The sequence below is a fragment of the Mizuhopecten yessoensis genome, unplaced genomic scaffold, assembly GCF_002113885.1.
Source record: "Mizuhopecten yessoensis strain PY_sf001 unplaced genomic scaffold, ASM211388v2 scaffold716237, whole genome shotgun sequence".
Classification (NCBI taxonomy): Eukaryota; Metazoa; Mollusca; class Bivalvia; order Pectinida; family Pectinidae; genus Mizuhopecten; species Mizuhopecten yessoensis.
The window spans coordinates 178,260-195,812 of NW_018480016.1; positions in this window are offsets into that span (position 1 = coordinate 178,260).

Here is a 17,553-nt window from a genome sequence, read left to right on the forward strand (position 1 = left end):
ATATAAATAAAGGTGGATCGCGATCGGTAGCAGTTGCTGTTGATCAAATTGGTAACAATAGATACGTTTAACTTGGTACTTACCTCTCATGATCGTATCTCTTAATACACACGGACGGATAAAGTCGATTAAATAACATTTAGAAAGCACCGAATTTTTAATAGTTCGGTAAGTCACTTTAGGTTCGATTGTCAGTTTATAGATGAACGAACTGTTATGGAACTTATAATTGACAAAGTTATGCAGATTTAGAGTAAAGTACCACAAAGACACTTGTGGTAGGTATTATCTTTTGTCAAAACGAATCGAAAGATGTTGCAGACCATTGAGTACGTAACGGTACCCAAAGTGAGGACCTGTAGATGTGAACGAATTTTAAAAGGCGAGACAAATTGCGCTGGCCCTGTGGCAATGAAGAACATTTCATAATATTTCGTTGAGTGGCCAGAATAAGCTTTTTCGTGCTGCAGTATGTAAAAAGATAATGACACCACTACTATAAGAATGTGTTATGGCAAGATTTGGCGTGCCGAGAAAACTTGAGTAATGTTAACTGACGCTCTGTGTGGTGTTGTAGGTATACATATTGGCTATTTGTAACAGCAACCAGCATACCAGTCCTTCTGAACAAACTAACATCAGGCGAGCGCAGTGAGTCAACCACGCTTAAGCTGATGTTATGTCCTTCCAGGCCAACACAGGTTGTTGGTATAAGTGAAAACAGGGATGAAACAATATTATTAGGTTTTAATTGGTAGAACAGAGAAATATTGCGAAAAAGACGAAATATCCTTTACACAGACCAGAGTCGGATAACGTTTAATGTTTTACGTAGACAGTAACGGCTAGTTTTCAGACGAAACATTCAAACCTTTAGACAGAACAGAACGGAGACCGAACTATAAGAGCAACAAAGGACAGATGATAACAACAGAGGTACCTGAACAGTAAACCCTATGACCTTTCCATCAAAACATATTTTATTAAAATCAGAAATGCAGAATTAGCTCCCGCTATAAAAAGCTTGTTTTAACTATTAATGGATTTGTTCTTTCATTCTTTACAACTTGTTTGTGACTTACTCAATGGAAAATGATCTGACGTCCGATATGATTTGCTAGAAAATGAAATACGACCTGACTACGCTCCGAAGTAGGGCATTCTATATTTCTTTCAACGTTTGTGACCTTTCATCCATTGGCATGATTTAACGAGCTGCCTCCCGATGTCTTTGTCACTGTTTACAGTGGGAAACAGGCCACTTGACTGAGTGTGATCTAAACCTTGGCCCGGAGACGGAACACGGCTATACGGAGTTAGATTACCCACACGGTAACAATGCTTCATCTTATACATTTAACATCAGTTTCTACTGAAAGGTGGCTGTATCAGTCATCAAGCAAATCGCCATGGGACCCATAGCCGTGGTTTAACAACAAGTTCAGAATTATCTTTAGACGTCTTATTTTGATTTCTTGGTTAAGCAAACGAAATACTGAGTCTTGGTTGTCTTATATGATTGACGGGCATGGCTATTGACCTATTCTTTTTCGGGTTCGAGTAAAACAGATATGTCAGACATCATCAGATATTTGTACAAGGTCCAATGTTAACCCTCGGAGGGACGTCTTCCAAATTGGACTGATTCAGCGGAGATTGCTCCAATTATGTACCAATGACAAGCGACGTGCCGCAGGATCCGGCCTGATTGTGGTGTATGGATCACAGAGACAAAGCCGCCCTGGGTCAGATAGCAAGTGACTAAAAGATAGCCCCGCAGTCTTAACATGGCATAGTTTATCGGGTTTTAGTATGGGTCGACAAGTTATTGGCGTTTGGAATATCTTCTGTCATGTAATGCGTGTATTCTTGTTTATAGCGCTAGTCATTGCTGCCCTATTTTAAACATCCCAGTAACACAGTAACCTGTATCTTGCGCCAACCAATATAACCTCCAGCTGTGTTGTCATGTCTTTGTACGATTTAACACTACTCACTATATATAGCTACTACTCACCAATTACATCACATCAACCTCCAGTTTTCTTCTCTACTACGCGTTTCGTTGAAATGGTCAATAAGTAAGAGATATGTAAATATCCATACCAGTAAAAGAGGAAGCATTCTTCCCGTGTGATATCTTGTTATTAATATAGAGATATTCTATGTTTTCTATTTTGCTTCATATGTTCATGTTTGTTCAATATCCACATCAGTTCTTTCTATTGGCAACGTTATCTTCGGTTTTCAAATAATTTTCTAATAACATGCCCGATAGAGTTATATGATGTAATATTTTGCCTCTCAGCGGGAAAATGACAATGGCTTTACGGATTACCGACACATGCTTGACAGCATCGGGCTATGAGTCGAGGGGGAAATGTCCACAAAACTTAGCTAACGTGATAGTGCTCGGAAAAATGTTAAAATAATGACCGTGTTATCACTAATTACGTCCCTGAACACCTCTACATGTGTGTTAGACATGGGTATCCATGGCCATTTCAGCATTCAATACGCCTATCATCAACGCTTGTAATGTGGCATGAGAGCCCGAGGTCTACAAATATATAAAAAAAAAAAAGTGCATGTTATTCACCCCATAAAGTACTTTGGATATGTTATATGAGGTATTTACTTACCAATACCCTCTGTTGGTACAGCTCACCGTGCACTCCTACATGGAACATAGTATTCTCCATCTAGAGTTATCTTTGTGTAGAGAAATCATATCGTTTTCTATTTGCATATTTGATGGCAGTCTGCTTAGCATGCATATATACAAATTGATAAAAAAAAATCATTATCAGAAAAAAATTATTTAAGTTCCCAATTGTGACTCCGAAAGTAAATGTGTAAGCCGTAAATAATGAATAACTAAAAGCAAAAGCAAGCACAAACTAACACACCATGTTATAAGAGGTGAAAGAACCAGTCTTAGAGATTTAAGACCATGAGCTACTTATATGTTATACATTGTTATATCCCCAGTATCGGTGCTGCTATATTTCATACATTTTATTTTATTAGGACAATCAGCATACTTGAGTAATGTAATCATATTGGCAGACAGAGTTGAGAACATACGTCCTTTTGGTCAATAGGACACAACCAACTGTGCTATATGGCAATATGGCAACCGAAATGTTCTGTGTAGCTAGGCATTTACGTTTATCCAAGATTTTCGCCATATTTGTTCATATTACATGTATGTGGGCTCGTTCCGAATAAATTTGTCATTTTGGATAATCGTCCATAAATTGATAGACACTTACCTGTAGGGCACAATTACGACTGCTCTATTAAGATATCAAATGCAATCTTCTTCTGTCGTACCCTGGCTTCATGTCCGGACAATTGTAATACCGACAAATGTTGGGCCCCGCCTTGCCCGCTGGACACAACACATATAGGGATCATTTATATGAATAGACACCACGCTATGGTCTTTTTCCCACTGGACATCGTCTACATCCTGTTACTACAGTTAACTCGCCCATCCTCCTCATCGTCGCATACTTAATTGTTGTATCTTGGTAATTAGTTTTGTTATGATGAAAAGTTCTCCATTTATGATTGAAGCATGTTGACATAATCGACGCTATATTTTTTATTTCATGTTACATGTACGTCTTTAACACTGGAAGAGGTTTCTCCAAACTTCTGTAGCTTTCATTCACCTAGATGTACTTGATATTGCGAGATTTATCAAATATACAGAACCAATATGCTTTCCTTTGTACTCTCGTTTCAGAAATAAAATTAAACTTATTTGTGGCGAGAATGTGTTGGCGTTTCCACTTCTTAAATGTGCCGTAGCATGAAAGTCAAATTATAGCTAAAACACCTGATACATCATTAAAATGAAAGCAATAAAAAAGCAAATTTTCCCTTATTCAAAATCTGAGGAAATATTGGAGTAGGGGCTTCATCTTTTTATTTCTAAATGCGACGTTGAATGTTATGCAATCGTGATTGAACTCCTACAAGCATACAACAGCTGTTATATAATGGTTTGGTCATGAAGTAGAATTGTGTTTGTTATATGATATGTCTTCAACATATAGCTGTTTTCTTTATAATTTCCCTTTAGAAAGAAGGTTATTTGTTTGGTCTTGCTGGTATTAAAAAAATAAGAATAAACAGTTATCTGTTTTCGGTTTCACTAATAAGAAAGCTTTGACCATTATGTGAAATAATTCAAATTAACTTGTCATCACTTCAAAAGATATTATCAGAAATCGACTTATCCTATCTGTCGGTTTTGTCTGTCGTATGTATTTTAAAAATGTGAAAAACCTCACTAGTGGCGAGGTTTGAATCTACATTCTGAGAAATGATATCAACGTAAACGCCCAAGCCTGTTGTAGATCAGTCACTTTTGTGTTATGTGTTGACACTTGGTCTACCTCTATCTGTGTTTACAATCAGAGAGGAAAGGCAAAAAACAGCATTTCCTTTCACTGTTATCTTTATGGAAACACGATAACATGAATGCCGAAGAAACCGGAATTCATAGTCGACTAAAGGCCCGGCCTGCGAGCATTCTGGGAGTAGATAAGAGTAGGCAATGCAGTAACATACAGCACAGCGCTCGTGTCATTGTTCACGCCACCTAAATGTACTACTCCAAAAAATGACTCTTAAACAATATTCTCGACCGTGCGCATGCACGATGATAAGTCACAGGTATTTTAAACCTCTTATAAAAGACGGCATTTATGAATGATTTTTACTTCTAAAACTATGTTGTTAATCTCTCTCTAAAGAAATCAAAATTGAATTGCAGCCCCCTTTACAACATTTCCCTTCTTCCAAACAACCGTTGGTTTCTATTGTCTTGCTTTGTCTTGCTCACATTTCCCCTTGGTGTTGGAACGTTTGCCCAAGTGAGGTGATGGAATGGGCTCTATCCCCAGGCCTGAATAGTTGAAGGGAAATGACAAAACTGTTTAACCTGTTGACTTTATAACGTGACATTCGACATGCTATTTCAGCAAAAAACAAGTGTTCAAAATTCGACTTCAGATTCGCGTCATTGCAAGAAGGTAAATACACCAGCTTGCCATACCTCCACCTCACTTACACACAAGCACGCATACGTAACACACATTGAGGAACGTTTATAAATGACCTAAGTTGTTGATAGGACGCTAAACAAATGCAAACTAATTCCGTGTTAATCGAACGCAGCTCGAACAAAAATATCAGCAGAGTTTTGCAGTTTTTTTATAATTAAAAAGAAATTACCAGGTGACCATACATGGTTTCAATTTACTGATTTAATTTGGTTTTTTCAATTTCACTTTTGTAATTTGTGTTTAAAGCGAAAAAATAAATAAATTTCACAATGAGTCAAAATGAACATGTCCATCTACGAGAACTTTTCGTGTTAAACAACAATCAGTGTTGATCAGCTTTAAACCACACGCTGTCTGCTCCACTCCAGCAAGCTAATTAACGAGACGTTATAAATATTCATCAATTAGGTAAATAGCGCATGTTCTGAATTCTATCTCTTCTAAGTGCACGAGCGCTTGTATACCCGATGAACAATTTCATGTGATATGCTATATTGTTGTTTGGCTCGGGCGTACACAAAGTACAAAAAAAGGTCATGGTATCTGTTAATTGTATACCCAATACAGAATGAAATGTTGATATGTTACCAGCATTATTACTTGTCATAATGTTGATCTGAACTTAAGACAAAATTCACATTTGCGGCCAGTTCTGGTTCTGATAAAGAAAAACCTGCTGAATCCTACTGCATTGTATCGTAGCAGGCACATAATGTTAAACGGACGTAAACGAAAGCAAAATCGATCTGCTGCAAATATGTAGGTTTTTGCTTATTTCTTGTTTTCTGTAGTTTCTCACTAGGCACCCGCCTTCATGTGACATCAGTTCATGGGAAGACGCGAAATCTCAAATAAATATACAAATATTCACATATTTTACATATTGATTCAATTTTTCAATACATTCGTATACTGACTCTGTTTTAGAATAACCCCAAACATCCACTTCTAACTTATATATTTTTTTAAATAGTATAAAACTAAATTTTACTGGTGAAAATCTCTTTAAACTGTTTTCTCAAATTCACCAGCACACTTACCAGAGCACCTTCTTGGGTGAAAAGTTAATGGGGTATGCAATTGGAATACCTGCATATAAAACATTGTATATGTAAACTCGTGCATTCTACTGCATAACTGTAAGTATAGTCTCTCATTCCTGCGAGTATATGACAGAACTGTCCAGGGCAGTAAACAAATGTAAGGAATGTAGTCTTATTACCCAATTTTGCGTACGTGACGTCACAATGGGACAACAATCGGTTTCTTTTCGATGCCGCAATGCAGGAAATTGTGACGCCTTTTAATGGTTAGTTGATTCTTTCGATTGTAACGAGACAAAAAATGGACGAACCTCAATAACAACAGATTAATGCAGAGACCTTGAAGAACTTTAGAAATGACGGACAAGCATGGAATCATGTGAAAGTCGTACAAAAGTAAACAAATCAGGCTACTGTGACAGTCTTGATTGTGTGAACTAATTCAATAAGGCTGTGAGTCTGAGAGCAGAAACAGGTCGTTACCCCGCCAACGTGTGGAGAGACGGCCCTTATTGATTAACGACCTCTATAGTGGCGGATAGACACACAATTAGCACCAATGATGAGTGCTATTTTTGCACAAAGGGACAGTTGAGTTGTAATTCACCTGAAAAAAACTGTATTTTATTTCAAAAGATTACGTTGAAATTCTCTTAGCCATAGATGAACAATATCATTTGAAATGTGCTTCAATGCCGCAAAATTTACTTATATGAGAAATGACAAAGACGTTCCTTTTATTTAAATTATTTATTTATATATTTAAAATATATATATATATAATAAAAATAAAAAAGGATTAAATGTCCATGTGAAGGAAGTGAATATAGAAAAAATAAGATTAACGACCGACTAAAAAACTAGCTGCTTTCACCCTTCACAGGGCTCTTCAGGTTTATTCAAAAGAATATTCAATAGGTTCTTTTGAATAAACCTGAAGAGCCCTGTGAAGGGTGAAAGCAGCTAGTTTTTTTAGTTGGTCGTTAATCTTATTTATATATATATATATATATATATAGAATAATACAAATTTTTCAGATCGTCCGCTAGGCCTTTCTGCCTTCTAGGGCTTCTTCATATATATATTGCCCCATATATATACACACTGTTGGAATTACTTCTTTACCCCATATATATATATATATATATATATATATATATATATCATAGCACGAGACCTTTGCCTCTTTTCCCTAGAGTCATTTGCGTTGTTGGTTCGTCGCTGTCGGTCATTACATATGTACCTTACTGTGCAATAGTGCATAGTTGTCCGAAATTATACATATGTCCGTAATTGTCTAGTTTTCCGTTATTGTTTTATTGTTTCTCTATGTCAAGTTGTCCAATATGATGTTGTTTGTTTTTGTTTTTTTTGCAGTTATCCGTTATTTTCTAGTTAAGCATTAGCTGCATTCTGAAAAGAAAAGCTCAAATATTGAATAATAAACATTTGCGCGTTATGAATATGTGATAAAGATGTCACATTCCGTCAAGGCTTTTGTAGCAGTTCATAAACATTTGGAACGATCTTAAAATTGGTACTTGACATTAATTTCGAAAATATTTGAGAATTTGTATAAGAATATCTTTAAAACTACAGCTTTCGTATAAAAAAAAATACGATACGGTTAAATTAAACTATTCTAAATCGAAGGAAAGCTGCTTTTTCTGGGAATTACCCAGATGTTCCATGAGCTTTGTCCCCTTTATATTTACCCCTGCAGGTCCGTGATCGAGAAAAGAACCCAACTGCCGTTACCCACTACAAGTGTCGTATGATGTGATCAATGTGAGAACCCCCTGCATAATTTTGGGTTTGAGTTTGTGCCCTAACGCAAAGGGGACCAAAATAAATCTGTTGTACCAATTGCATTATTGAATATTTCTCTCTACTTCTAGCTACCTTGTATTTCTTAGTTCTTAGTTGGGAAATACCTCACATTTGTCTTTAATGCTGACCGTTTGCCCAAGTGAAGAAGGCAATAGGTTCTGTCCCCAGGCTAGCACATACCAAACCTTAACACTGGTAGTTGTTATTCCCTTCTTAACGGCTGGTCCACCCGTTGTCATTATAATGTGATATAGACAATACAAAGCTCTCGTTATTGTTTCAGACTTTGCGAATTGGTATATTCCTCTTTTAAATAGTCTGGTAACGGTACCATGAAACAATATGGAGATATCTGGATACAAACATTACTTTTATTCGAGATTCGGCATCCAATCCGCGCTATCACGTGGAGGCAAATATAATAACATACCCTGCATTCTGCACATACACATGCAAGCACGCATACACAACATGGATGCACGTCCTTGAACATTTAACAAAACAATACCAAACCAAACAAACAACAATTGCGCTGGAAAGTTAAACTCGAAAGCAACAGTCCACGGGTTTAAGTAAATACAAAATATTTTTACCCGTTTTTTTTATTTATGTATGTGTATCGTCAACGAAATAAGTAAATATGCATACAAGTTTGCCGGGGGAATGAAATATATTCATATAAATACTATCAAACCTTTAGAGAATGTAAAGCTTGCGAGCCTATCCGGTTTTACTATCTGAGAATATCACAAACCAAAATGTAGCAGAGAGCATGTGTACAGTTAGCTGAGCTAGATATCGCTTACTGCTTCAGTGATCCATTAACGATTAATGACCTAGATAAAATCACTTGATAACAAAATGAGCAGATATGTGGTCACGTTACGTAAACCGGTCATCGGCCCTTGTAGCTATCGTTTATTTCTATAAAATTAAAAAGAATCTATATCTGCAAGCGTATTAAATACTGGGCTCATTCAGAGCTGATAAATGGTTAGCATCAACAAAATAATTTAGTTATGGTGGTTACCCAGTGGAGTAGGTACACTATCATCTGTCACACCATCCATCCCACTGATTAATTTAATTGGACTTGAAACGTGTAGACATCAGACTGACAGAAGTCAGCACCTGACACCGAGTCTTTATCGTACGAAGGATAACGCGTAACAGAGGTAATTACTTTTTCAATGTCTCCGATATGAGTGGAACCCAAAACCTTTGGTTTTACTGGTCTACCGAATGAGCTAAAATTCTTCCCTAGCCGAGTCAGCAAGAAGTGGCTAGTATTTTAACAGTGTGACATAGCGTATACCCTAAGGTTGGAATTGAATTAAAGAACAAACGTTATTGTTGTTTTTAGTTCAAATATTATAATGAGCAATGGTTGCAAAATGTTACCTTTATTTAACGGGTAATAGTAAATTAACTTAGTTTACAGAAAGCTTATCACTTTTATGGTTGCTCTGTCCTAGATGTAAACGGGTATATTGATTCCGTGAGTAAGATGTTGCCTCTCCAAAAACTGGTCTACCTCACATTCCAGTCATCCGTGGCATGATCAGCGGAAGCACAGTCTGCTAGGCAGTCTGGATCTTCTTGCCGCCATCTTGGCACCACATCACTTAAACTCTTGTCGTGCATGGCAAAGTGAATAATGGAAATGTGAATGAAACAAACATCCCATGCACGTTTGTTATTCTTCTGGACATCGGCACACGGACCGCAGACAGGTAATCGCCGTGTCCACCGGGAAGCGGCCTCCTCCTCGTCGGTTTCGATTGTTCATGTCGTATTATTTACTTGTATATATACGAATTAAATTATACAATTATAAGGTCACCTTGACCGTCTGGCATTTAACCCATGTCATCACCAGGATATCGGGTCGGCTCATAGCGACGGACCGTTATGGAATGATCCTGACCTGTTCGATAGATTGCATGTGTCACGTATTGCCATGACAATGGCAGTAAATAACCCGGATTGTACGTGTGGACTATTTATATGTATTATTGTCTTCTGGTTCAATTTACTGATACAGAAAGGATATATGATACCGTTATATGTCCCAACTGATAGTGCTCGATTTACATACCTTGTAGGTGTACACTATGACGTTTTCTTTTGTTACCAAAGTAGTGGGTGCTATCCTGCGTTTCTAACATTGCTTGATTTTCAAACTTGAATAAAATGAAACTGATTTTCTAAAATGTAGAAATATTAAACAAATATAATGAAAACAATAAAAATGAAAATGTTGGCAGTTTGAGGGTATATGTACTTTATCAGGAAAATCGGGAAAATATATCGTTTATGAAGGCAAACAGTCCTTTGACATATAAAAAGGGATCGTTTTACAGTTCCTTAACATCCAAAGGTCAGCGCCTTTAGAATGACGAGAAAAGCGTTACGACAGGTGATATTTTAAATGTCAGAAGAGTTGGGTAGACTTATTAGTGTGAGAGCCAGTGGCATGGTAACGGTAACTGTACATTAAAACGAACTGTTGGCTTGGACATTTATCAGGAAATGGCAAGAATTATTTCATTGTTAAGGTAGTTAACAAACTTTGTATCCTATTGTACAGGTAGTTCACAAACCTTTAACATATTGTTCAGGTAGTTAACACACTTTGTATCCCTTTGTACAGGTAGTTAACATATTGTACAGGTAGTTAACAAACCTTGTACCTTATTGTACAGGTAGTTAACAAACCTTGTATCTTATTGTACAGGTAGTTAACAAACCTTTATCATACTGTACAGGTAGTTAAAAAAAATTGTATCCTATTGTACAGGTAGTTAACAAACTTTGTATCCTATTGTACAGGTAGTTAACAAACCTTTATCATATTGTTCAGGTAGTTAACACACTTTGTTTCCCTTTGTACAGGTAGTTAACAAACCTTGTATCCTATTGTACAAGTAGTTAACAAACTTTGTATCCTATTGTACAGGTAGTTAACAAACTTTGTATCCTATTGTACAGGTAGTAAACAAACCTTTATCATATTGTACAGGTAGTTAACAAACTCTGTATCCTATTGTACAGGTAGTTAACAAACCTTTATTATATTGTACAGGTAGTTAACAAACCTTTATCATATGTACAGGTAGTTAACAAACCTTTATGTCCTATTGTACAGGTAGTTAACAAACCTTTATCATATGTACAGGTAGTTAACAAACCTTTATGTCCTATTGTACAGGTAGTTAACAAACCTTTATCATACTGTACAGGTAGTTAAAAAAAATTGTATCCTATTGTACAGGTAGTTAACAAACCTTTAGCATATTGTACAGGTAGTTAACAAAGCTTTATCATATTGTACAGGTAGTTAACAAACTCTGTATCCTATTGTACAGGTAGTTAACAAACCTTTATTATATTGTACAGGTAGTTAACAAACCTTTATCATATTGTTCAGGTAGTTAACAAACCTTTATCATATTGTACAGGTAGTTAACAAACCTTTATCATATTGTACATGTAGTTAACAAACCTTTATCATATTGTTCAGGTAGTTAACAAACCTTTAGCATATTGTACAGGTAGTTAACAAACTATGTATATTATTGTACAGGTCATTAACAAACTTTTTTTATCTTATTGTACAGGTAGTTAACAAACATTGTATCTTATTGTACAGGTAGTTAACAAACTTTGAATCCTATTGTACAGGTAGTTAACAAACATTGTATCTTATTGTATACATAATTAACAAACTATGTATATTATTGTACAGGTAATTAACAAACCGGGCATCCATGTTTTCAAACTAGTGACCGGTCGCTAGACGCGATGTCTTCATCAGCTGTGAAACAAAACTGTATTTCATAGTCTGTTTTGCAGTAGGGAGTCGCGACCCAGACGACTTTGTTCGAGCGAAGGACTCTGTCCGACATGACTCCTAAACTTCATGAGAATTGGATTAATCTAAATTGAAATATACGGTTTATAAATCAAAGGGTACTAGTCAATTGTAATAGCTTTCATTGATAAAATAAATAAAACAGCTAACTCGTCCATGGATAGAGTATAGATATGTCAATTTATGCTTTACAATGTACCAATGGCGGGATGTCAGATGTCTTTACACCGTATCCCTCTGTGAGGGTTTTATACACTGTGAACGGTATCTTCTCACCCACTTTATATATCAGATATCATAATAAGTTCAATATGATGGCCATATTGTAATAACATACATCCAGAATAATGCGATCACATTAATATTACAGTTGTTTTAGTGTCAGTTGGATATTGACCCTGGGGAATATAACCTGATAATTCTCTGTATTATTGACTTTGATCTACGTTATGCCGGCAGAAGGAAATCAAGTTTGCATTGAATGTCACGAAAGTGTATACCATTTGTCTCAGGAGTTCTGCTTGGTAAGGGTTTATCGACTTTTTACCACACAAAAAAGGTAATTGGAGTGACGGACCCGATAGAGATAAAATATTTGATAAAGAATCCTATTAACCATAGAACACACTTGTGGCAATTTAGGCGTATGGCCGTTACCTTTTAAGTATACATGACACAACAGTCGATTGTTGTTCCTTTCTGTCGACCCCTGAGTGGAAAATCCAACCGCTCCATGAGCATTGATTCAGAATTAGAGCATATCTCCTTTAAAAAGCAAAAGGGACGTGGTACCGTTAAATCAATTACTTGAGGGCGACTATGATAAGAGCCATGTCTAGTATCTAATGTACCATATTCATCTTTCTTTTACCTTCAAAATGTTTTATTACAGAATTGTTTGAATTATTTAACCTTTTTGTGAAGTTTCCTTAATCTTTAGATTGCCGTCTAACCACATCTTCATGTTAAATATGTGCACGAGAAAAAGTCATACAGCAGTTACCGACACTTTGGTATTTCGTATTCTGAGTTGTTTCTTAAATCTAATTGCTTATTATTCCATTGACTCTATTAACAGCGGGGTTTAGGTAGGATGGGACATTTTTTTATATGTATTTTATAATATGAATTTCATCCCATTTGTCTTCAAGTTTTAACCATTTGTTAAAAACTCTTTACATATCTCGTTCCACTATGATAAAAACAAACGAACAAATAAAATAATCCAAAAAAGTGGGGTATTTTTGTCTCGTTTCTATCCCATGCAGGAAATCGAGGTTTTATGTTCTGTGTCTTCTAGAGGACATTGATGAAACTATAGTTGATCTGCCTCCCCTATTGCAACACTTGGGATTTGTGTTTGTCGTCTCCTTATTATACAATATGAATTAAATAATACTAATATTCGATAATGCGCATGTTTGTATAATTGTTTCATAGAAAATGTACATAAAAAATCGTTTGTAGTTATATTGTCATAAACTGGGTTTAATCGTATAAAGCGGTGGGATATCTGAAGAGGGGAAGCTCTTCATTAGCGTTATATGTTGTTTTAAGTAATTGCTAAAATTGTTTGCATTTTTAGCTCACCTGAACGGCTCAGAGGATTTTGACCAAATTTGGTCTGGAGCATCATTTGCCAAAGGGTTCTCAGTTTTGTATAAACGGAGGGTATAACTCCCCTGGGGCAGAGGGGCGGGGCCAAATAGGGGGGAAATAGGTAAATCTTTAAAAAAATCTTCTTCTTCTCAACCAATTGAAGGATTTTGACCAAATGCAGTCTGAAGCTTGGTCAGGAGCATCATTGGCCAAAGGGTTCTCAAGTTTGTATAAACGGAGGGTGTGGCCCCTCTGGGGGCGGAGGGGCGGGGCCCAATAGGGGAAATAGAGGATTTTTTTCTCCTGCTATACAAGTGAAGGGATTTTAACCAAATGCAGTCTGAAGCATGATTAGGGACAAAAGAATCAATTTTGTATAAACTGAGGTGTGTGGGCCTCCTTCTAAGGGCAGATGGGTGGGGCCCATTAGGGGAAATAGAGGAAAACATCAAATATCCTTCTCCTTTTGTACCGATGAAGGGATTTTGACCAAATTTGGTCTGGAGCATCATTGGCCAAAGGGTTCTCAGTTTTGTATGAACGGAGGGTATGGTCCCCCTGGGGGCAGAGGGACGGGGCCAAATAGGGGAAAATAGGTAAATCTTTAAAAATCTTCTCCTCAACCAATTGAAGGATTTTGACCAAATTTGTCCTAGAGCATCTTTGGACAAAGGAGACTCAAGTTTGTATAAACGGAGGGTGTGGGCCTTCTGGCGGCATAGGAGCGGGGCCCAATAGGGGAAATAGAGGATTTTTTTTCTCCTACTATACAAGTGAAGGGATTTAAACCAAATGCAGTCTGAAGCATGCTTAGGGAGAAAAGAATCAATTTTGTTTAAACTGAGGTGTGTGGATTCCCCTTCTTTGGGGCAGATTAGTGGGGCCCATTAGGGGAAATAGAGGAAAACATTAAAGATCCTTCTCCTTCTGTACCGTTGAAGGGATTTTAACCTAACCAAACTTGTTTTAGAGAATCTTTGGGCAAAGGGAATTGAATATTTATAAATGGAAGATGCAACTTTGTTACTTGTACTCCTTTGATAAACCTGAATGGTACTCAGCAGGTTTTAAATTGAAAAATAAAATACCAGGTGAGCTATTAAGGCCCCTGGGCCTCTTGTATTAAATGTAACCATCCAAATAAATTATCGATAAAACATTTATTTGGCACCAAAAGACATTGTAGTTTTTATTTTCATCTTTTTTACATTAAGCCTGTCGGAGGCAATAGTGTTTTTTATTAACTAAAGTTCTTTAGCCTTATTTCATAGCCTTTCTCAGCTCACCCGTCATCCCCGGGTTGTCAGTTTGCCGTACTCTATTTCAGTTTACTGATACATGTTACTCAAATGGTACTAATATCTCGGTGACAATGGCACATTCATCGTTCATAGTAGTGTTAATTTGAAATAATTTTGGCCAACGGAATATGTCAATGACTTTTTCAGCTTAATGATGCCGTATAACCAGATTTCAATTGAGGGGAATTGGCGACGAAACCTAGGCGGTGTTTTGCGAGGCCTCCTGTAATGAGCGTTCTGTTCGAGTGTCGTGCCAGTTTTAATTTCGACAGATATATTTATTTTTTCATATTCCAATTTCTCAAGCGACAAATTAGTTGGCCTTGCCGATGGTCGAATTGATCTTTCCGAGATGTTAAATCGATCAATGTCATATTCTCTATTTCCACATCGTGTTTTTCTGCACTTTTCCAGCTATATGTTTTGTTTTAATAATGTCTCTCCTTTCGTGGTTTAAAAGGCTATCTCTCAGGTGAAGGCGAAGAAGGCCACTGGTATCGATGGCATTTCTTCAAAACTCCTTCGAGCCTGTTGTACTGGCACAGGTAATTCCTGTTTATAAGAAAAAGGATATTTTAGATATACAAAACTACCGAACAGTCAGCATTTTTCCTTGTATATAGAATTTTTTTGAAAGAACCATGTGTGATGAACTGACCGCCTTTTTTAGTTATGTTTTTCATCCTTTCCTTGCAGCCTTCCGACCAGGATTTGGGTGTCAATCCACCCTGTTGAGGATTGGCGTAGAGCCCTGGACAACCATGAGTAATTCGCTGCCATACTGATGGACCTATCCAATGCTTTTGACTGTCTTCCTCATAACTTGTTGGCCGGTAAGCTGGAGGCCTATGGCATGAGCAAAGCCTCAGTTAACCTGTTGTCCAGCTATCTGAGCAGCAGGAAGCAGCAGGTAAAAATTGGCTCCAAATGCGGTAACTGGTTGGAAGTGCTGAAGGGGGTACCCAATGGTTCTATTTTAGAACCCTTGCTTTTTAATGTATTTGTAAATGATATGTTTTTATATGTGACATCCTGTAAATTATCTAATTATGCAGACGACAACACTGTCAGTGAATCAAATAAAGACCTAGATGCTTTAAAACATAATATTGGAAATGACTGTCAAAATGTAATAGACTGTTTTAAATTAAACCAGATGAAAGCAAACCCTGATAAATTCCAGGCCATTTGTATAGGGAAACGTTCAGTAGATGCTATACAGTCTTTTAGTATTGGCGAAATAGATATTGTTCCTGACAGTGTTGTCAAACTTTTAGGTGTGAACTTTGATTCATTTTTAAACTTTGGAGCTCATATCTTTCAAATTTTAATTGCTGTTCTTTAGTCTGGCACTCTTGTTCCATGAAGAGTGTCAGAAAGCTAGAAACGATACAAGAAAGAGCTTTAAGGTTTATACATAATGATCACAACTCATCCTTCAGACACTTACTCAGTATTACCAACAGCGACAGGCTTCATGTAAGGCGTCTGATGGAAATGGGTTGTGAGGTTTTAAAAGTTATAAACAAAATTTCTCCCGAGTATATTCATAATCTTGAAAATATTAAGATGTCTAATTATGGCTTCAGGAAATACTTCAGAGGTGCCCAGTGTCAACACTGTGAAGTATGGACATAAATCGTTTGCTTTTGAGGCCGCCCGGGTGTGGAACAGTCTCCCAAATGACTTCAGAAAAGTTGAAAACTTCAAAGAATTCAGGAGGCTGGTCCACTCCTGGGATGGCCCCATCGGCCTTTGCAATATCTGCAGAGTGATACTTCATACTGTACATGTGCCCTGGTTACCTCTGCCACCTGACATTTTGGATTGTGTGATACTTTTATTGTCTTATCTTATTTCTTATATGTTTTAATTCTATTCTATATTTTTGCTGCATCTTATTTGTATTTTAATTCCATATATACTAAAATATATTTTTTTACAAAAACAAAAATATTCTGTCAATTTTTTATTCTTTGCTATGTAAGCATTGTATTATATTCCACTTCATAGTGTTTTAATCCTAAGTCCTAAGTAATTCTTGTGTGATATACAAGTATTCATTTACTATTAACTATGTCTTTTATTTACCTATTCTGAATACTACTTATCTGTGATCACATTTAATGCTTTTCATATATTAACACTATTTTAATATATATATATTCGGGGGATTTTGCAGGTAGGGGACTCCCAATCACTTAGAAACCTGAGATGTGTAACTTTCTTTTTCTGTGATGATTATTACTGGTTTTTTTTTATTAATATATGTGATTATCTCCCTTTACTTGTAATGTAATATGTTATTGTTATTTTTACATATGTTTATCGCAATAATAGCTCTCAAGAGCTTAGGTCCCTTGTTTACCCATATGCGACGTTAAATAAAGTTTCTTCTATCTTGTATCTTGACTATAGCAAATGTATTCTGACCTTTGTTGGCTGTAAGCGTTACGTATGTGTACATTCTGGAACCGTAAGAATTCGTAATTTGTTGTTTGTTTGTTTGTTTGTTTATTTGATTGAGGCTACCGCTGAAAAGTGAAAGTGTATAGAAAAGAAAGAAGACAGGCAGATAGGGAAACCAAAAATATCCGAGATGTTACAATTGGGAGTCAAATAAGGTCTCTTCCATGTACTTTTCCGTTTAGCAAACCCAGAAAACCCCGAATGCTGCACCCAAAACCTTACATTAATTAGGACAAACATGCAGTGGGAAACATCAGGTCTATACTTCAATGCTTCAATATCTCTAAAACAGGAAACAGGAAGAAACCGCTCCCGATTATGCAGGAGGTCCACATCGATATCATGGTCCTTCAAT